At 46.7% G+C, this 21,660-nt stretch overlaps 1 long non-coding RNA gene across 2 annotated transcripts; it reads right to left on the bottom strand.

The window, feature by feature from the left end:
• Positions 1–295: 295 nt before the first annotated feature.
• LOC121875152 lies at positions 296–18,908 on the bottom strand. 2 transcript variants are annotated; one of them, XR_006090556.1, is made up of 3 exons: positions 18,775–18,908; positions 16,570–17,828; positions 296–352 (listed from the first exon to the last, which is right to left on the bottom strand). It is a non-coding gene; the product is annotated as an uncharacterized LOC121875152 (long non-coding RNA). The 2 variants fall into 2 exon arrangements; XR_006090555.1 differs by having other exon boundaries at positions 18,780–18,908.
• Between the last annotated feature and the right edge of the window lie 2,752 nt (positions 18,909–21,660).

Genomic DNA, 21,660 nt, shown 5'->3' with positions numbered 1-21,660 from the left:
GCTGGTGTGGCGTGTGGGTGGAGGGTGTTAGAGTGGAAGCTGGAGGGCGGGAGGGAGAAGGAAGGTTGGTGGAAATGGAGGAATGGTCGGTGGGGTGAGGGACCTGAGTGAGAATAGAGGAGGAGAGGAGAGGAAAGGAGGAGGGAAGGAAAGGAAGGAGGGAGGAAGGAGAGGCACCGAGACACAACACAGGAAAGAGAGTCAAGAAGAGAGAGGGTAGGTAGGAGGAGTGAGACACATGTGAATCCTCACATCACCTGTAGCCTCTCAAGTCTCACCATGCAGTAGGCACCAACCCACAGGCACTGAGACGTTGTTGAGGCCATAGCAGTCCAGCGACCCACCGCCCATCCTGAAGGTGAAGGAATAAAAATGAGAGAAGAGAATGGAGAATTAGAATTTTTTGTTTTATTGTTGCCTGAATGTTTGGGTCATCATTAAAACACATTATAGGAAATAAGTTTTAATTCATGCAAACGAAATATGTTCACTTGACTCACTCACTCCTCTGCCTATAACCTGACGACAGCGGCGCAGCAGGAGAAGATGTATGTGTGTGTGTGTGTGTGTGTGTGTGTGTGTGTGTGTGTGTTGTCGCCAGCATCCCACAGTCGCCACCTGCAGCACCCGACCTTCGCTGTAAAGTCTACGGTCACCTAACCCGTTTCACTTACTCTGCTCGTGACGTTTCATCTATTCTATTGATTTTAATATTGTGTGTGTGTGTGTGTGTGTGTGTGTGTGTGTGTGTGTGTGTCTGTGTGTGTGTGTGTCTATTTTCTTCTGCTAAAATTTTTAAGAGACATGACAAAATATACATGGTCCTATCCTGCCTCCCCCCCATCCCGAGCACCTTCACTCCAGGTGTACTGTTAAGATAAGGGTTTCTCTGCAACCTCTCTCTCTCCCCTTCTCCGCCCTCTCCCCTCCTCCTTCCTCTCATTTACACTCTCCCACTGTTACTGTTTCCTCTTCCTCCTTCCTTCACCTCCACTACTACTTCTTTTCCCTATCCTCGTCCTTCCTTCTCTTCCCCATCATCCTCCTCCTCCTCCTCTCCTTCCTTCTTTCTTTCATTTACCCTCCTCTTTCCTCTCCTTCCTCCTCTCTCGTCCCATCTCCCTCTCTTCCTCTTCTCCCCTCTCCTCCCTAATCATCATCCTCTAGCCCTTAATAATAATAATAATAATAATAATAATAATAATAAATATATAATAATATAATAATAATAATAATAATAATAATAAAATAATAATAATAATAATAATAATAATAATAATATATAATAATAATAATAATAATAACTAAAAATAAACCCCCACCCCTCCTCCCCTCACCCCTCACCCCTCACCCCTCATCATATATAACTCACTATAAGATATAGAAGAAGTCACCTCAATACTCATCTTATTTTCTGTAATTTTTATTGCCTCAAGTCGGTCCAGATTGACTGTATTAACGCCACACCAAATATGTACCCCTCCCCTCATCACCTCATGTGTGTGTGTGTGAAAACTAATGTCTGTGTCTGTCTCTGTCTGTCTCTGTCTGTCTCTGTCTGTCTGTCTGTCTGTCTGTATGTTTACTTTATAGTGTGTACGTTCGTGAGTTTGATTATACCATAGTTACTTATGAGTAAAAATGCTTTCATGATCGGTCTGAGATACGATACTTGTGATGGAGAGAGAGAAATACCAGTCTACTCAAATTTAATAAACCCTTAAACCAACCTCATACACGTGGAATTTGACTTCTTACCTCCCTCACCCAGATACCCTCATACACGTGGGTTATACCTCCTTACCCCCCCCCCTCAGGATAATACAGAATCTGTCATCTATGAGGTCTATGAAATGTGCTGATGGCCAGGATGAGTATGGCGGGTCAGGCACCACCACATATTAGAATAAGGTGACACACTTCTGCCAATGTAAATAGCGTGTGTAGTGTAAGTGGCTGGAAAGTAGTGTAAAAGTAGCTGCTGGCGTGTAGTGTAAAGTGGCTGTAGTAGTGTAAAGTAGCTGCTGTAGTGTGTAGTAAGTGGCTGAAAGTAGTGTAAAGTAGCTGCTGTAGTGTGTAGTGAAGTTAAGGATATTAGTCTGTAAAAGTAAGTCCCTTATTGTATGTTAAGTGTGTGTAGTGTCTTAAGTTGAGGTGTTCTTTTATTATTTTTGTTGTTGTTGTTTTGTTGCTGTGTTTGTTGTTTGTTGTTTAAAGGCAAGTCAACATTTGTACTCATAAATGTTTACAATAACAGAAGTAAACAAACGTGGAGTCTCTATAATACACGTGTTTACATCTGGTGTGTGACGTCATCAGCTAAAAGACTCTCGACCAATAGCTGGGAGATCCATTTCCTCGCGTTCAAGACTAGATTAATTTCCATTAAATTTAATAGTGTTTCCAGCATCCGTGCGTTCATGATAAAGAGGAGGTGGAGACTAATAAATAAGAATGGAGAAATAAGAAAGATTAGAATTTATATGGTTTTGTGTGTGTGTGTGTGTGTATGTGTGTTTGTGTGTGTGTGTGTGTGTACGTCATATATCAGTGTTGTGGTGGGTGTGTGTAACCAAGCCTGATCAGCTGACTCCAAAGTGAAGGAGCCAACCTTCCCTCCTCCTCCTCAAAAATCTCCTTTACTCCCACTTTTCGTACCTTCGTCTCCAAAACAAAAACAACACCAAAAACAACAACATATAAAAATAAAAACAAAAACAGAACGAAAGCCAACGAAAATAAATGACATTGATACAGCAACATACATTAAGAGGATTAATAGAAACATACGATAGGAAGAGAATGAACAGAAACTATCTGGTGATTTGACATTCCGTAGCCACTGACGACCCGAGGAAAATGAAGTCCAGATTAGGGTAAGATTTAGTGATGACGAATAGACAATACCTACAAGATTGAGCCTTTAAGAAATTACTAAATAAATGAGGTCACTTCTTCCTCTTCCTCCTCTTCCTCCTCCTCCCTCTCCTAGTCCTCCTCCTCCTCCTCCTCCTCCTCCTCCTCCTCCTCCTCCTCCTCCGACAGGTGATTGGTTGAGTGGGTGATGAGGAAGAGAGATTACAATCATATCGTGGAACATGATTGGTGGAGGTAAATCATTAAGGGAGGAGATGATTGGTGGAGATGAATCATTAGAAGGAGATGATTGGTGGAGATGAATCATTAAAGGAGGTGATTGGTGGAGAAAGTGAATCATTTCTCAGGTGTTGTGGTGAGAGATGGAACTGATGAAACATTAAGGTCATTCAAGTTCATTCATAGGAGTGTATGATGAAGGAGGAGGGAGGAGAGAAGAAGAGGAAGGGGGAAGAAAAGAAGCGGTAATGGAAGGATTGAAAGGAAGGAGCAAGGAAGAGGAGGAATGGGAGGGAAGGACAAGGAAGAAGAAAGAAGCGGTAGGAGGGGGGGGTGCGAGGAAGTAGGAGGAAAGAAAGGAGAAGGAGGAAGAAAGAAGGGAGGGGAGAGAGAGACAATGAGGGGAGAGGAGAGAATACGATTAGTTCCTTATCCGAGAGAATATCAGTGTCATGAAGGTAAGCTCACCTGGCAGATAACCTCAGGTACACACACAGGTATTTTCTCCTCCAAACTTATATCAAACTCACATTATGGTGTGTGTGTGTGTGTGTGTGTGTGTGTGGTAGTGTGTGGTAGTGGCAGGGAGGAGGAGGAGGAGGAGGAGGAGGAGGAGGAGGAGGTTAATAAGAAGAGGAGGAGGAGAAAGAGGGCCTCCGAGAGAGATGAAGTGAGCCTCTGCCTTATACAATACAAGTAAGAACTTCACCCATGGACTTAAGTATCATTATCTCGATGTGGTGGGCGGATACACTCACTGAGGGTGTAGGTGGGGAGTGGAGGTGAGGAGTGGAGGTGAGGGTGGGGGAGTGGAGGTGAGGGGAGGGTGAGGGTGGAGGTGAGGGAGTGGGGGGTGGGGGGGGGGAGTGGGGGGGGGGGTGGGGAGTGTAGGTGGTGGGGAGGTGTATAGGTGTATGTTTGTGTGTGTATTTGGGTGCTCTCTCTCTCTCTCTCTCTCTCTCTCTCTCTCTCTCTCTCTCTCTCTCTCCCTCCTCTCCCCCCCCCCCCCCCCCCTCTCTCTCTCTCTCTCAAACCCCAACACCTCAACCACCTCACAAACACTACTACCACCATCCTTTCCACAACCACCATCCCACCTACATCATTATTTTCCCTCCTTCTCCCTCTCACCATTCCTCCTTCCCATTATCTCTAATCTACCTCCTCCTCTCTCTTTCTTCCCTCCTCCCCACCATCAATTTACCTCCTCCCCATTCCCTCATTCTCCTCCCACCAATTTACTCTACCCTCCCTCTCATCCCTCTTTCTTCCTCCATTCCTCCATCCCTCATCTAACCCTTCCTTCCTACCCCTCCCTCCACTCATCTCTCATCACCCCCACAGGGTAGCTTAGAACAATGATCGAAGCATCAGTAATAATAATAACATCCAGTGTATCTCTATAATGGTCGACTCTCTCTCTCTCTCTCTCTCTCTCTCTCTAGCATCACAGACTCCCAAAGACAGAGATATACGAACACAGAATACAGACAGACACAGGCAGATACAGACACAGATACAGACAGACACAGGCAGATACAGACACAGATGCAGACACAGACACAGGCAGATACAGACACAGATACAGACACAGACACAGATACAGACAGATAGAGGCACAAGACAGCTGGGGCTAATTAATTCTTATACCCCCACTTAAGTGAGTTATTATCTCAATGACTAATATTAGATGATGAAGTTGTGGTGACGATAGAGAGATAGTGTAATGGTTGGTGATTGAGGAGGGAGATAATGAGGGAGAGAGTGAGGGGTAAAGGAATAAACAATAACCAAATGTACAACAACAATATACAGACTTTTCTTCGACGATCTTAATTTTTCAAAATTTTTCGGTATAATATTTTAGCCAGTTAAAAATGTATGTTTTTTGCAGTAAAGTCTGAAGGGTTTACTGCATGAGGAAGGAGGGGTGGAGGGAAGGAGGGGGAGGGAAGAAGAGGAAGGAGGGAGGAAGGAGGAGGGACAGGGGGAAGAGGGAGGTGGAAGGAGGAATGGGGAGAGGGCTGTAGATGGGAAAGGAAGGGCTCAAATTTCTCACTCCCACAGCCCCAAACACACTCCCCCACCCTCACCCCTACCCCCCACCGCCAAACACCCCCACACACAGGGGGGGGAGTGAAAACAGCAATAGGTGAGGTCACGTTCACAGTATTCAGGTTCAGCCACTCGTTACTGTCTCCTCGACCTCAATAGCTGTTAATGAGCAGACTTGACATGAATCCAACCTACAACTGACATGACTCTCCACAACCTACAACTGACATGACTCAACCACAACCTACAACTGATATGACTACCACAACCTACAACTGACATGTCTACCAACCTACAACTGACATGACTCTACACAACCTACAACCAGCTCTACAACCTACAACTGACATGACTCTACAACTTACACACACACAGACATGTAAGAAAGTGTAAATAAAATCTAAGCCTTGAAAGTAAGAACAACAAAACAGTCATACATGTACATAAATATAGCGCACACAGACAGTTATATACGTTTTACGTCTCTCTCTCTCTCTCTCTCTCTCTCTCTCTCTCTCTCTCTCTCTCTCTCTCCACACCTCACCAGGTTCAGACACCCAACAATTCCACCCAACTAGGGAAAATAATTTTCCCCAGACAAGAGTTGCCAACACAGACATAAACCCCAAACCTACAAACCACACACCCCCTCCCACAACCCCTTACAAACCCCAACCATACAAACTACCCTCACCTAACCATACATACAACCCTACAACCATCCATTAATGTATATATATATTAAAGATTAACATTTGATTAATATATAAGAATAATAGAATAAAAGCTCAAGATATTGGTAACACTGTAACCTCAGTAGAAGGTCCCCCAAAAGGGGAAGAAGTGGCGGGATTCAGAAGTTGGCGGAAGTGAGATTTCTGCAGTTCTCTCAAGATAAAATGACCGTAAATGTATTTGTGTTGAGGGTTCAATGAATAACTAAGCAAAAAGTAAAGACTCGGGGAGGAGGAGGGGTGGGGTAGGGAGAGGAGTAGGAGGAGGTGGGGAGGAGGTGAGGAGAGGAAGGAGAAGAGAGGTAGGGAGAGGTAGGGAGGAGGGGTGGGGAGTGGGGAGGGTGGGAGGTGGGGGGAGTGGGAGGAGGTGAGGGAGGTGGGGAGGGAGGGTGGGGTTGGGAGTGTATATGTTGTGTGTCTCTCTCTCTCTCTCTCTCCCCTCTCTCTCTCTCTCTCTCTCTCTCTCTCTCTCTGTTTAATCAAGTATAGGCTGGGGTCGGTCGGTTCATCTCCGTCTAGGTAGTTACCCAAGTAGTTAGTTCAAAGTTGAGACCTCGGCTGACATTCCATGACATGGCCTGGAGGCTGACACTCGCTGATGCTAGACTGAAGGCTGACATCGACGTATGCATAGCGAAGACCCCATTCACTAGTACAACTATTACCAATGATATATAACAATAATAATATAACAATATATATAATATAATAAAAAGGTGTTACCACATTCCATTTTCTTTAAGTTCCAAATAATTCCACGTTTTCTTTTTAAGTTCCAACAGAAAACGGATTAACGTAGAAACACTATTATTTCCGAAACAACAAATTTTACGATTTTTTTAGAAGACAATTGTTTAAGTTTTACATTAAAATCGAAAATAAACTCAATTAAAAAACAAAAATCATATCAAAATAAACCAAAGACCAAGAAAGAAAATCATAAATCAAACCCAACAGACAAACACATAGCTCAAAGGACCCCTCTGCGGGGTCAATAACACATACAACCTCGGACTATTAATCTCAAGGATAATACATGCACTGGCAACCATTGGTGGGGAGAATGTGACGTCATTTAGAATCGAGAGGAGAGGTTATATGAAGCGCCAATATCAGAAGCGAACGTCATACCGGCCTGACGTCTGGTCGGTGAAACATCCCTCTCCCCCTTCTCTCCCTTACCCCTTCCTTCCTTCCTTCCTTCCTTCCTTCCTTTCTCTCTCCCACTTCCCGTCATCCTATCCCTCAATCTTCACTCCTTTCCTCTTTCCCTCCTCTCCCTCCCTCCCTCACCTCCTCCTCTCCCCCCTTCTCACCTCTCCCTCCCTCCCCCTCCCTCACCTCTCATCACCCACCATGGCCTGATTCTCTAATATATAAGCGGTATTTATTGACAGGAAGGCACTGTTATACAACCCTGTCCTTCTGGGGGCAGTCAGGTGTACCCAGGTGACCGGTCCCACCCTTACCTGTCCCCACAAAATCACACCTGGACAAAATATCACCTGGACTAAATCACACCTGGACAAAATATCACCTGGACTAAATCACACCTGGACAAAATATCACCTGGACTAAATCACACCTGGACAAAATATCACCTGGACTAAATCACACCTGGACACAACTCCATTTATTTCTAGACAATTTCTCATGGGACAATTTCCCAGCCGCCATTTTCATCTTGGATTTTAAGGCACCATTTAGTGTAGGAAGTAAAAGTACTCTAAAGGAGTTTTGGCGTGTGAGAGGAAGAGGTGGAGTGAGGTGTGTGAATGTGAGAAGAGAGTGAGTGAGGTGTGTCGTGTGAGAAGGAAAAGGGTGAAGTGAGGTGTCGTGTGAGAAAGAGGTGAGTGAGGTGTCGTGTGAGAGGAAGAGGGGGGTGAGTGAGGGGGTGTGTCGTGAGAGGGGGGTGAGTGGGGGTGTGTCGTGTGAGAGGAAGAGGTGAGTGAGGGGGTGTCGTGTGAGAGGGAAGAGGGGTGAGTGGGGGTGTGTCGTGTGAGAGGGAAGGGGGTGGAGTGGGGGGTGTGTCGTGTGAGACGGAAGAGGGTGAGTGAGGGGTGTCGTGTGAAGGACGGAGGGGGTGAGTGGGGGGTGTCGTGTGAGGAGGGGGGGGGTGAGTGAGGGGGGGGTGTCGTGTGAGAGGGAAGGGGGGGGTGAGTGGGGGGGGTGTCGTGTGAGGGTGAGATGGACGTGGGAAGGAAGAAGAAGAAGAGGAGGAAGAGGGGAAGGTGAGTACAGGTAATATCCCTGGACCAACCATTAGAGGCTCGCCAGGTATGTCAGCCAGAGTCACACAGTCACTCAATACCCGCCCATGAATATTAACGTTCTTACTAATAACTCCCTCTCCCTTCCCTCTCTCTCTCCCTTCTCTTCCTCCCTTCCCTCCCTCAGTGCCTCATCCCTCTCCCTTCCTCATTCGTCCTCTGTATTTCTTCCTCCCTCTCTGTAAATCATCCTCCCCTTCCAACCCTCCCCTTCCTACCTCCCCTTCCTCCTCCTACCCTCCCTGCTCTTCCTCCCTCCTACCCTCTCTGCCCCTCTCTATTGCTACCTCCTGGCCTCTGCCCCTGCCCTCCCAGTTCACCTCACTCACAACCTCCAAGTCTTCCTGATTGGACAACTGTGTCTGTGTGTGTGTGTGTGTGTGTGTGTGTGTATGTGTGTGTGTGTGTGTGTGTGTGTGTGTGTGTGTGTGTGTGGTAAACTAATAGGGGAATACATGTGAGTCCCTGTGTAAATCAAAGTGTGTATAAGTGAGTCAATGAATGAGTGAATCAGTAAATGAGTGAATCAGTGAGTCAGTGAGTCCCGTAGGTGGAGGCAGAGAGAAGCAGGGGTTATGCTAATGTTATTGTGGTGTGTTGAACAGAGAATGTAGTGAGACGTAGTGTATTGTCCCAGGTGTGGGGTGGGGGGTAGGGGGAGGTGAGGTTGAAAGTATGTAAGGTTGAGGTGTGTGTGAGGGTGAGGGGGTGTGTGAGGGGGTGTTTGAGGGTTAGGAGGAAAAAATCCCCCAAATGGTGTATATTTGGTAAACTTTGACCTCACGGGATCCTTAAATAGGTCAGAATAACAATAACAACAACAACAACAACAACAACAACAACAACAACCAACATCTTAAGCATCTCTATGGAAGGTAACAGTAACAGGTAAAAGTAACAGGTAACAAGTAACAGTAACACCTTAAGACCAACCAACACTCACTCACCGCCTCGTTGACTAAACAGACTTAAGAGAGTATTAAACATCGTATATTCTTCAAGTCACAAAAACCAAGAAACTTACGTGAAAATATTTCCTTACATTAATATTTATCAGAAGGTGTGTGGGGGTGAGTGGGAGGGTAGTGGGGGAGGGTAGTGTGGGGAGGAGGTAGTGGAGGGTGGTGTGGGAGGGGTAGTGGGGGAGGGGGTGGTGTGGGGGAGGAGTGGGAGGGGGTAGTGTGTGTTTGTTCTTTTTGTTGGGAGAACGGCAGTGTAGGCACAAGATAGGCGATCGTTCGTCTGGCGTAGTTACCAACACACAGTTATCCTGGTGGAGTATTTTTTATCGTATTTGTGAATTATATTAACTCGGTATCCTCCTCTCCGTCTTCCTCCTCCTCTCCGTCTTCCTCCTCCTCTCCGCCTTCCTCCTCCTCTGACCTCGTTCCCTATACGTATTCCTCGGCCTCCCCCCCTCCTCCCCTCTCCTTTCCCTCCACCCCTCCCCTCACTGTCTCTTCTTCATATATTCTCTCCTCTCCTCCCTCTCCCTCCCTCTCAGCTCCCTCCTTCCTTGCCCTCTCCCAATCATCACTTATTTATTTATCATACTCTTCTTTCTCTTCTCTCTCTTGCTCCTCCCCTCCCTGTACTTCCCACTCCTTCCTCCTTTCTCCTCTCCACCCCTCCTTACCTCCCCTCTTCCTCTCTTCTCCATGCTCCCCTTCTTACCTCTCTCAATTCCATTTCTCTCGTCTCCTCTCCCTCCTCTACTATCCCCACTCCTTCTGTGCCTCCCTTCCTTCCCCTTCCCCTTCGTCATGAGTGAGAAAGGGGCAAACATCTGTCGACATTGACTTCCCCCTAAACCCTTCCAAACCAATCTTCCCATCTAAAGAACCCCCCTCCCTCCCTCCTCCCTCCCTCTCTCCCTCTCTCCCTCCTCCTCTCTCTCTCCCACACTCCCTCCCTCTCTCCTCCCTCTCTCTCTCCCCTCCCTCTCTCTCCCTCCCTCCTCTCCTCCCCTCCCTCTCTCCCTCCTCCCTCCCCTCCCTCCCTCTCACCTCCCCTCTCCCCCAACTCTCTCGTCTGAAGTATACTTTTATTTACGACACCTAGCCCCCTAGTGTCTGTATTTGTGTCTGTGTGAGATGCAGGAGTCTATAAGGAGATCTGTGAGTCTGTATATCATTGGGAGTCTGTGTGTCTCTGTGAGTCTGTGTTGGGCTATTAGAACTTGAGGTTAATAGGACTTGAGACAAATAGGACTGTATACTGTGGGACTGGAACCAATTAGGACCAGGGCCTATTACGATCCTCCATTCCTCCTCCTTCTCCCTCTGTGCTGGTACGACCTTTCCCCTCCCTATTCCGACCTTATTTCAGACCCAGTACGACCCCCAAACACTCCCCTAGCAACCAACCTCCTAGAACCTAACACGACCCCTAACACTCCCCTAGCAACCAACCTCCTAGAACCTAACACGACCCCTAACACTCTCCCAGCAACCACAACGACTCCTGACACCCCTAGGAACCAGCACGACCTCCTGACATCCTCCATAGCAACCAACACGACCTCCTTAACACCTCCAGATAGAAGAGACGACCCCTCTACCCAGTCTCAACACCTCCCTCTCCTCCTCCTCCTCCCGACCCCCAGGCGCCCCCCCCGTCCGTCTTAGCGGGCTGGACGACCCCCCACTGACCGCCCCTCCATGTCGTCCAACACGGGGTCATAAACAGTGGCAGAATCCCATAATTGACGTCGTTGGTCCTCCAGTTGTCCGATATCCAACCAAAATGATCGTCATCTTCTTAACACTTCCTCACGCCTCGTCTCGATAAACTCTAACCCATCCTAACCTATCCACCATCGTCTTATATCTCTAATCGACTATCTCTACATCATAAGGAACTGTCTATCGAGAACCTTCAAGGGCTCGAGGCGTAAGTATCTGAAGGGGACGAGAGTGAGGGAGAGTTGAGGGTGTTGGTGGGAAAACTCGAGGCTGTGTCGGAAAAGATCGGTCAGTGTTGGGTCATCTGGTGGAGCTTCAGGACAAGGCCGTGGCTAATTGGTCGACACACGGGCTGAGGTGCTGGTGAGGGGGAAGGAGAGAGAGAGAGGGAGGAAGGGTGAGAGGAGAGAGAGGTGAGAGGGAGGAGGGTTGAGTGGGAGGAGGAGGAGGAGGGAGGGTGAGAGAGGGGTGTGATAGGGAGAGAAAACACCGTCGTTCTTAGTCTATTTCTTCTTATAACTGAATAGAAATGGAGAGAGGGAAAGGAGAGAGAGTGAGAGAGGGAAGGTAAAGAGTGGGGGGCTATTTATTATTATTATTATTATTATTATTATTATTATTATTATTATTATTATGACCACGTGGAAATGTGGCCTGATGTGCTTACTTGTTGTGTGTGTGTGTGTGTGTGTGTGTCAACAGGTACAGCTCCTCAGGGTTGAAGGTTAAGTCATCACTACTACAGGTAAACTTCCTCTTGAACTATATTATTCTCAATGTCTTCAATTCATAGGTGCTAAGGAGGGTTGACGGGGGAAGGAGTTGACGTGAGGAGAGGAGGTGTTGACAGGGAGAGGAGGTGTTGACGGGGGAGAGGAGGGTGTTGACCAGGGGAGAGGAGGGGTGTTGACAGGAGAGAGGAGGGTGTTGACGGGAGAGGAGGGGTGTTGACAGGGGAGAGGAGAGGTGTTGACGGGGAGAGGAGGGTGTTGACGGGGAGAGGAGGGTGTTGACCAGAGAGGAGAGTGTTGACGGGGAGAGAGGTGTTGAGGGAGAGGAGGGTTGACGGGGAGGAGAGGTGTTGACGGGAAGAGGAGGTGTTAGAGAGGAGGGTGTTGACGGGGAGAGGAGGGAAGGATGTTGAGGAGGAGGGTGTTGACGGGGAGAGGAGAGGGACGGAGGAAGGATGTTGAGGGAGAGGGGGTTCTGAGTTGGGGGTAATGAGGGTGTGGTGTTGACGGAGGAGGAGGTTGGGGGGGTCAAAGCAAGACACTGACCGCCCTCTTGGTGTCTTGTTAGTACCTCTGATCATGAACACGATATATAAAGGGAGAAGGAGGAAGGAGAAGACAGGGAGGGAAGAGAGAAGGGAGGGGGGAGGGAGGGGAGGGAGGGAGGAGGGAGGGGAGGGGAGGGAGGAGAGGGAGGGAGGGAGGGGAGGGAGGGAGGGGAGGGAAGGGGGAGGGAGGGAGGGAGCGGGGGAAGGTGGGAGGAGGGAGGGAGGAGGAAGCCTTGAGGTCGACAAGAAACAATTGGTAAAGATGAGTGCTATCTGGTCGTAAACCCACAGCTCCTTCCCTCCTTCCCTCCTCCTCCTCCTTCCACCCTTTCTTCCCTCCTTCCCTCCCTCCTTCCACCAATCCAATGTTTTTTTCATGACCTCCACCACTACCTCCAGGACTCCTCCCTGGCCTCTTGACCTCCAGCACTACCTCCAGCACAGCCTCTTGACCTCCTTGGCTCTACAATATATTTAATGAACCACCATTTTTAGCCCTTAACAGAAGTTGAGAAGCAGCGGGTAATAACAGAGACCAGTGCCCACTGTATCCTACACTTGGCTCCACTTCTGCAGGATCTGACGGCTTTTGGAGGACACGGGGGGCAGTAGGAGGAAGCTGGGAGGAGAGGAATCCTTCGTTAATCCTACTAAAACCCATCCATACACTTGAACAGATTCCTACAAGATCCTAAGGCTTTTGGAAAATACTAAAGGTGGGTGGTAAAGGCCCCCAAGTCCTTCGTAAATCCTACTAAGATCCAGGATGTCTCTCTCTCTCTCTCTCTCTCTCCCTCTCAGCACCTACGTCTATCACCACCAGCGCCTTCTGCAGGTATTAACTCCTCAGCATCAACAAGGTGAAAACAAGGCGCTAACACATGAGAAATATTTTGGTTGAATTAATCTTGACTCATGATCTCTCTCTCTCCTTCCCTCCCTCTCTCCCCCCTTGTGGTCAGTTTACAACAGTATGGCACCCAAGGGACAGTTCCTCCCTCACCCCTCACCTCCTTCTTCTCTTCCACCAGATTCTTTGACCCTCCCTCCCCTCTCCCCTTCCTCCCCTTCCCTCCCCTTCTCCCTCCACCATCCCTCCCTCCCCTGGCTGCCTCTCTCTCCCTCCCTCTCCTTACCTCCATCGTCCTCCCCTCCCCTGGATACATACTCCCCACATTTCCTCTCTCCCCTCCCTCTTTCTCTCATTTTCTTCCTATTTCCTCCCTTCTTCATTTTCTTTACACTCTTCCTCTTCTTCCTCAGTTGTCATAAGGTCAAGAGACTCCCAATGAAACAATTCCTCGTTCAATTATCCCAAACATAACCCTGGATGGTCGACCAGTGTCAGTCAGAACACAGTCTGCCTTCAACAGACACACGTACATAACACTCCACTAACTCCACCCATGTATCATAACTACGTCAAGTGTAAGAAAGTTAAAATAGTAAAAATAATAATAATATTAATAATAATAATAATAACTAATAATAATAACAATAACAATAACAATAACAATAATAATAATAATAATAATAATAATAATAATAATAATAATAATAATAACTAATCATTATGTTAAATATGAATGCAAAAATACCGTCAAACACCCAAAGCTCTAATCAGTCAGGTCAGTAAAGGCTGTTAATGAATTACCTTAGTGAAAATAGTTAATATATATCTTAATTATTGTATTGGGTAATGTTAAGTTAATTTATCCCTTAACTAGAAACGATAAAAGGTAATTAGCTGATTAATTTTAACAGGGGTTCATTTGGGATTCGATTATGAGGTTTAATTATGTCGTATAAATCTTTGAGAACCTCTGGTGACATTTGAGAACCTTTGAGAGCCTTTGTGAACCTTTGAGAACCAATGAACCTTTGTGAACCCATAAACCAGTGAACCCTAATGAACCCATGAACCCTGATGAACCCAAGAACCAATGAACCCTTATGAACCAGTGAACCCTTATGGACCAGTGAACCCTTATGAACCTTTATGAACCTTTGTGGTGGTTCACTTAGCGTGATTACCCTCAGGAGTGATGTGTGTTGACTTTAACAATATGACACTGTAAGACACGGAACAATGGCCGCACGGAACACTCCCAGACCAGATACACGGAACATTGGCTTTACGGAACACTTGAGACACACGGAACACTCCCAGACCAGATACACGGAACATTGGCTTCACGGAACACTTGAGACACACGGAACAATTTAAAGTATTTTGTGAATAATTCGTGGAGTTGTGATTGCGGATCTCTCTCTCTCTCTCTCTCGGCCCCGCCCTCGCTGCTTGTAGGATAAAAAGAGGAAGTTTATACTGCACCCAAGAGAGAGAGAGAGAGAGAGAGAGAGAGAGAGAGAGAGAGGGGGGGAGGGGAGAGTCGGGAACAAACACACTATCAGTCTCTGCTTATGGCGGGGTATAATAAAAGTAAGTATTATAGAGAGGTTAAAGAGAAGAGTTTACCAGGTCTTCTTCTTATTCTTCTTCTTCTTCTTCTTCTTACGTCTAGTCTTCATTTTAGTCCTCCTCTTCTTGCTTATCCTAATCCTCTTCCCTCCTTCCTCATTATTCTCCTCCTCCTCCTCCTCCTCTTCCCCCTCCCTCCCTCCCAATTATTATTCTCTTTTTTCTCCTCCTTCCCTCCCCATTGTTCTTCTCCTTCTCCTTCTCCTCCTCCTCCTTCTCCCCCTCTTCTTCTTCTTCACCAAAAGACCAAGACAGTGCTGGCGTGCTACTCCTAAACTTTACCATGAAGAGACCAGCTTCTTCTTCTTCTTCCTTTTCCCCTCCTCCTCTTCCTTCTATGTATCCTCCTCTTCCTCCTCTCTTCTTCCTCCTCCTCCTCTCTTTCTCCTCCTCCTTATATAACCAAATTATGTGGAGAGAAACTTTCCCTGAGACTATTATCTGCATGTTCTCCTTCCTTCCTTCCTTCCTTCCTTCCTTCCTTGTCTTCTCTCTTTCTTTAATTTTTTTCTCACTTAACCTCCTTCCCCTCTCTCTCTCCCCCTCTCTATGTATGTATGTATATATGTATGTATGTATGTATGTATGTATGACTCCAGTTTTCCCCCGTAAGCAATCATTATTTACTAACAAGACAAGTTTTAAGGGGGCCTTCTATAGCGTCCCATACGTCACAACAATAACAAAACACGCAAAATACCCTGTCAATTAAGCTCCACCTACAAAAGGCGTCCTTAGCAACCATCACAATTCAAAAGCACCTGATTGGTTCCTGGTTGCTAAGTCATGATGTCACTCAGCAACCAGAACCAATCAGATGTAAGTGTCGCTTTGTTTTCATCTGACGTCACAATATGTTTCTTAAATCCTGGTGGTGAGATAATGAATCTTTCTCAATGTTAACTGAGACACAATGAAGGATTTTTCAAGCTAGTGTTATTGAATTTGCTTCTCTGTAATGGCGTCTAAACTGTACAGAGACTCGACTGTAGAAATGGATTTGTTTACCCCTCCACATCTCCCCACCACCACACCTCCCTCACCACACCTTTCCCTACCACACCTCCCACTGTCCTTCCCCACCACACCTCCCCCCTCCCTCACACACCTCCCACTGTCCCTTCCCCACCACACCTCCCCCCCCTCCCTCACCACACCTCCCCCCCTCACCACACCACCCACTGTCCTTCCCCACCACACCTCCCCTCCCTCACCACACCTCCCACTGTCCTTCCCCACCACACCTCCCTCTCCCTCACCACACCTGCCGCACCTCACCTGCATACTAATCACCCACACACACACTCGCTCTCTCACACTCAATATTCGTGGCAGGAATATTTATGGGAATAACTGATCTAGTCTCTACATATTTTTTTTTTTTCATTCATGTAATAACTTGTAGGGTAATTACTGAGTGTTGGGGCGTCAGCACAGTAATTAGTGTTTTTCCTGTTGTCAGCCACCGTCAGGATCCCCCCTCAAAAAATAAGGTGTAAGTTAGTTTGTGTCTGTATGTGTAGTGAAGGTAGAGTCTTTGTGCAATTTTGACTCCATTGAAGCCATGTCTCCTGTACACACACACAAACAGAAAACGTACAACTAGTGTGTGTGTGTGTGTGTGCGCGTGTGTGGTCGGTGTAACAACCCAACATGTACGGCAGATGAATCACCCTCAAAAGAGAATATTTCCACCAGTAGTCAACGCTCTGCAATACACAACCTTTAACGCCCACTATCTTACTCCCAACATGGGGGTGCAGTGGCTGAGTGGCAACAGCACCTATATCCTATCCTAAGAGTCACTAGTTAGTATCTGGAACACTCAAAATCCACTTAGATAAATTATTACCTCACTTTACAACTGAGGAAATAAATACAGTCAAGTACAGTGCCCAACTAACCTCACCTGTACTGACAAGTAATACAGGTAGCTACAAGTAGATACAGGTGTGATTAATTTACTTACCTGCCAGTAATGTGATGAGGAGTGTGAGGCAGAGGCAGTGAGGAACACCGCCCATCACCACTCTGGCGCCCATCACCTTCAGTGTGGGCGTGAGGGAGGCTGTGGTCATGGTGGGGCCTCTCCTGAGTGTGGGCGTCCTCATGAGCGTGGGCGTTGTTGTTTTCGTTGTGGTGGGCGTATGCGTTGTCGTCGGCATGGGTGTTGTGGTAGATGCGGACGTGGGTGTGGGCGTAGATGTGGGCGCTGGTGTGGGCATTGAACTATGCCCACAATGGCAGTAAATTGTCCTTTTTCTTAACAAATATTTAATCTGTCTTTCGCAACTTGTAGGGTTTAACTCGGGTTCAGGTTTGGTTTAAGTAGGGGTAAGGTTTTCTTTAGGTCATGTTCAGGTTTGGTTTAAGTCAGGTTAAGACTTGGTTTAGGTAACGTTCAGGTTTGGTATAGGACAGGTTAAGATTTGGTTTAAGTCAGATTCAGGTTTGGTTTAAGTCAGGTTCAGGTTTGGTTTAAGTCAGGTTCAGGTTTGGTTTAAGTCAGGTTCAGGTTTGGTTTAAGTCAGTTTCAGGTTTGGTTTAAGTCAGGTTCAGGTTTGGTTTAGACCGGGTTTAAAAATAACGTAATATTTCTTGGCCATCTTGGTGTTCGTGTCTGTCCTCACCTTCACTCTGTCAAACTTCTCACTCAATATCTTTTAAAGTGCCAAGAATAACTAGCAGTCCATTTTCTATTAGGTTAATGTAACTAGCAGTTCATTTTCTATTAAGTTAATGTAACTAGCAGTTCATTTTCTTTGCAACTGAGCCAGCTACCAGCCCGTTTTCTTCAAGGATAAATCACCAAAAACATCATATATTTTAACAAAAGTCAAACAGCAATTCGTTTTCTTTGAAGCAAAATTAACTAGTTTTTGTTCTCTTTGGGGACAGAGGCAACTAACACTCCACTTTCTTTGGGTTGAAACTAACAGTCCATATCATTTGTGTTAAAATTATCGAAGCCTACCATCGTTTGGGTTAATTCTGTTACTTACCCATTTTCTTTGGTCTCGAAGCAACTGTGTTTTGTTCACCTCATACAAAAACAACCCATCACTTCATTTTCATTAAGGTAAAACAACTCGCACTCCGTTTTCTGTAAGGTACACTTCGTTTTCTTTAGGGGACACTTAGAAGTTTTCACATCACATATTATTTGATACACCAAGCAAGTCTTATTCTTTTTTTCTGTTCGACTTTATCACACTAGAACCATGTTTTCTGTTGGTGAGAGAAAAGAGAAGTTATAGATATCAGACGTTGATCGAGAGCTGCTAAGACTGTCAATACACACCTGTTGGTAGTTTAGAACATTATTCACTGAACAACTTTATATAGTGAATAAACCTGAGCATAATTATTCAAGGATTCATACATAAATTAGGTTATTCTTCAGAGTAGAACACCTCGACAAGTATGGCTCTTAAGTTTCACCTCCAAGGCTTAAAGTAATATTGATAATGACGATGAAACAGAAACCAACAGACACAAATAAAATAAATTCATTGCTCAGATTAGTTCGTGTTTACCCCGGGGTCTTGTGTCTGTCTGTCTGTCTGTCTGTCTGTCTGTCTGTCTGTCTGTAAGTCTTAAATCAAATGAACGATATACTAGAGAAAATATATAGCAAGACTCTTAATATAAACGTCTATTGGAACGCCGATGCCTCCTGTGACGTCATCAGGTACCACTGTACATCGACTGCTCCCAAAAGGATTTTTTTCCTCTAAACTGAATTCTAATATTGTTGTTGTTATTCGTTTCATTATATCATTTAATTATATTATTTTACTGATATCTAGTTTGATGTCTATGATTTTTTAATTAGAATATATAAGATAAAATATTAATAATGTAACACTGATATGAGGAGGTACTGTGTCATTCTATCATCTGAGCATTAAATATCTGTCATGTAACAGAGAATATTATAGTGTTTTTTGTTATGACCGATTATTAAGTTGGTTGGTTAATGACACAACACATTATTACCGATAATTACCTGGGATATGGTATTGTAAAAATAATTGATGTAAATTAAAGGGCATTAAAGGAATACCATTCATGTTTTGGTTTCATATGGAGAGGTGAACCACACACACACACACACACACACACACACACACACACACACACACAAATAACATAAATTAATACCAATAATAACTTTACAGAATGGTGGGATGATGCTGGGGGAGGTTGAGATGGAGGCGGAGGCGGAGGTGGCCCTGGTTGAGATGGAGGTGGCCCTGGTTGAGATGGAGGTGGCCCTGGTTGAGATGGAGGTGGCCCTGGTTGAGAAATGAGGGTAGCCACAATAAACTCTGTAAAGACACAGAATAAATCTATTACAAGATCTTCATGTTATAGTGAAAACGCTTTTCATTTCACCACGAGCTGCATGCGTGTTTCACACACACACACACACACACACACACACATACACACACACACACACACACACACACACACACACACACAGTGTTATCAACAGATTTCTTCCAGTCACAATTTTTATCCCGTGACCACAACATGACTCCTTTGTTGACACTCTCCGGCCAGTCACCCTGTTATCACCGGGTCACCTGCTTATCTCTACCTCTCCTCCTCCCTCCCTCCTTCCTCCTCTTCTTCTTTCTTTCTTTCTCTCTCTCTCTCCACTCAGGGAAGAAGGAAAATCCCATAAGAATTTTTGGGAAAGCCACAAGATAAATATTAGCTGGGGAAAATACAGGACGAATGAGAACTGACCGAGAGCTGAAAAAGGTGTAGGGACAATGGTGTGAGAGAGAGAGAGAGAGAGAGAGAGAGAGAGAGAGAGAGAGAGAGAGAGAGAGGAGAGAGAGAGAGGGAGAGAGAGAGAGAGAGAGAGAGGGAGGCCATATTTTCCTTCTCTTGTTGTAAAGCACAAAGTATTTGCAATGTGGCTGTCTGTGTCTGTCTGTCTGTCTGTCTGTTGAGGGTGAAGGAAGGAATGACGGTCCTGTCAATTGAACAGTCGTCATTGTGGGAATAATAGGAGCGGCTCACTGCTGCCTTTGTCTGTCTGTAATCCGCGGTAGGGAGGGAGGAAAGGGAGAGGGGATAGGGGTGGTGAAGGAGGGGTAGGGAGGGAGGAGGGAGGGAGGGAGGATGGGAGGGGAGGGGAGGATGGAGGGAGGGAGGATGGGAGGGAGGAGGGAGGGAGGGAGGGAGGATGGGAGGGGAGGGAGGATGGAGGAGGGAGGGAGGGGAGAGTAGGGGAGGGAGGGAGAGACGGAGAGTAGGGGAGGAGGGAGACGGAGAGTAGGGGAGGAGGGCAGAGGAGAGGGGTGGAGGCGAGGGCAGAGGGAGGGAGTGATGGGAGAGGGAGGGAGGGAGGGAGGGAGGATGGGAGGAGGAGGGAGAGTAGGGAGTGAGGAGACGGAGAGTAGGGAGGGAGGGAGACGAGAGTAGGGAGGGAGGAAAGGAAGAGGGGGAGGATGGAGAAGGAGGAAGAGGGAGGAGGATGGGAGGAGGAGGAGGAGGGAGGGAGGAGGGAGGGAGAGAAAGGAGGAAGATAGGGAAAAGAGGGGAAGGAGAGGGGATGGATAGATGTAGGATAATGATGACCGCAGGTAACCCCCAGCTGACCCCCAGATGACCCCCAGGTGACCTCCAGGTAACCACAGGTGACCCCCAAGTGACCTCTGAGGGTGCCAGTTTTATTACGTCACATACTCAGGTAGAAGACATTAAAAAGTTTGCCGGGAGGTAAGACACAGAGCAGTAAATGTCATCTGGTAATTACGTTAAGGCAGTTGAGCTACAGTGGTGGGGAGGTGGGTGGGGAGGTGTGGGGAGGTAGGGGAGGTGGTGGAGGGGAGGTGGGGATGGGGGAGGTGGTGGGGAGGTGGGGGGGAGGGGTGGGGAGGGGCAGGGGGAGGTGGTGGGGAGGTGGTGGGAGGTGGGGGGGGAGGTGGGGGATGTGGGGGGAGGGGTGGGTGGGAGGTAGGGGAGGTGGGGGGGCAGGGGAGGTGGGTGGGGAGGTGGTGGGAGGTGGGTGGGGAGGTGTGGGGGGGAGGTAGGGGAGGGGTGGTGGGGAGGTGGGGAGGTAGGGGAGGTGGTGGGGAGGTGGTGGGGGAGGTGGGGGAGGTGGTGGGGAGGTGGTGGGGAGGTGGGGGAGGTGGGGAGGGTGGGGTGGTGGGGAAGTGGTGGGGAGGTGGGGGATGTGGTGGGGAGGCATGATTATTATCATTATTATTATTATTATTATTATTACCGTCAGTCATCAGCATCGTGGCACTAGTATTCACCTGTATAGGCACTCACCCAGCGTGCCAACCACCTGTGTTGTATGGCACTAACCGCTCGTAACCATGGAGATGATCGCGCGCACGCACACACACACACACACACACAGAGCCTCACCTTATGACCGTAAAATATCCTCAAAATTATACTAAGACTCTACCTTAATTAGACAGGTAACTTAGCACTAATTAAGAGACTCAATTGAGGGAAACGAAATCATTATGATCGGACTGATAAAGATACCACACGTTACTTTTGTCTCCTATGTTAAGTGAAAGTATCTTGTTAAGGTCGAGTCTCTGTGTAATTTACAGGATATAGTTAATGTACTTATCTCTGTGTTTTAAATCCAAATCACCCAATTAGATACGTTATTTAATTGTCAATCACGATGTAAAATTTGAAGGAACTAATGAGATTATATCGTGTTTTTGCTGTATATTAAGTTAGGGTTAATACTTACTACTTATTGACTACCATACGATGGAAATTATCTTCTTTCTTTCTTTCTTTCTTTATTTCTCTCTCTCTCTCTCTCTCTCTCTCTCTCTCTCTCTCTCTCTCTCTCTCATATAAACATTAAAAAAATATTACTATAGGAACAATAGAAAATCCAAACCAGCAAATATTAGAGACCAGTATAGGTTAATCCCAACAGGTAACCTCCCTCCCCGTGTACAACCCCCGTGTGCTCAGGTAAACCCCGTGTACAACTCCCCATGTGCTCAGGTAAACCCCGTGTAGAACCCCCGTATGCTCAGGTAACCCCGTGTACTCAGGT

Source organism: Homarus americanus, unplaced genomic scaffold, assembly GCF_018991925.1.
Source record: "Homarus americanus isolate GMGI-L3 unplaced genomic scaffold, GMGI_Hamer_2.0 scaffold36970, whole genome shotgun sequence".
In the NCBI taxonomy this organism is placed as follows: domain Eukaryota; kingdom Metazoa; phylum Arthropoda; class Malacostraca; order Decapoda; family Nephropidae; genus Homarus; species Homarus americanus.
This window is presented reverse-complemented; position numbering and strand designations above follow the sequence as displayed.